Source organism: Atta colombica, unplaced genomic scaffold (genome assembly GCF_001594045.1).
Source record: "Atta colombica isolate Treedump-2 unplaced genomic scaffold, Acol1.0 scaffold51, whole genome shotgun sequence".
NCBI classification, from domain to species: domain Eukaryota; kingdom Metazoa; phylum Arthropoda; class Insecta; order Hymenoptera; family Formicidae; genus Atta; species Atta colombica.
In genome coordinates, this window is record NW_017259541.1 from 340,410 (window position 1) to 341,694 (window position 1,285).

Below are 1,285 nucleotides of genomic sequence, written 5' to 3' on the forward strand. Positions count from 1 at the left end.
ACACACACACACACACACACACACACACACACACACATACATATGTATATATATATATTTAACGTCAAATTAAACAATGTCTTTGATTAAGATTTTTGAATTATGCCAACAGAAAGCCAAGAATTTGACTTCTATTATCATAAAAACGGAGGGAAATTGAACTTGAAGAAATAAAAACATCAAAAAAAAAGTTCTTTTTTCTAATTTTACTAAAAGCATGTAATAATAAATATTTAAAAAATATAATACATGCAAACAGTATTCAATATTTTATTTTTTATATTATGTGAAATTTCCATAAATAGAGAATATATTACTGTAACTTTTAAGCGGTAGGATATAATACTGGATGTTACATACTATTGTGTATACACATATTTTATATTTTGTATATGTATATAATATAGTGATTATATAATTAACATATCGTAGATTAATTAAATAATTATAAGGTAAGATAATTGTTTGATACTTGCAGTCGGTTCTTATTTTAAAATCGTCTAAAGTAATACTTCGAGATGTTAATGCGGTTTTAGCTTAAAACTATACTTAAGACGATTTTAAATATGAGAACTGACTGTCAAAAGTAGCCATTATTTCTAGTAAAAGAAGAATATAAAAAATAAATTAGGAATAATTTTATTATTTTTCGCATTTCGTTTGCGTTTTTAAATTTCTATAAACTTTGTATTAAATTATATCATAATTAATTTAATTCTAATAAATTATTGCAAATAATAAATAAATACATGTTTTAATTTAATTACATTTTTTTATAATACATGTAGTTTTATTTCGCGTTTAATATAATATTATTTATATGTATTATTATATGTATTATTATTTATAATCTTATTTATAAAGTTGTTATACAATAATTTTTTTTATTTTTATAAATGACATTGATGAATGCTAAGTAATGCAGAGAATATAAAAAAAGAATTTTCTTTATTAAATCGATTAAAGAATAATCGAAGAGGCTATAGATACACATTGAAGATGCAGCGAAGCTAGGAAAAAGTAAGTGTTACATTCGAAAATTCACATTGTAAATAAATCAATATCTAGTTGTGTATATATCGTATAAATTAATTGTTGTCTATGGATCAATCAAATGAAAGCCATACAATATATCGAAATAATAATTAGTATTTTGTAGAATGTTAACATACTGTGTTATATTACAGTTATCTTGTTAAACTGACATTTTTTGTGTTACATGTAATATTATGTTTACTGAGTAGTCATTAATGCAATAAGTAAATTCGACAAGTAGTGTCACTAG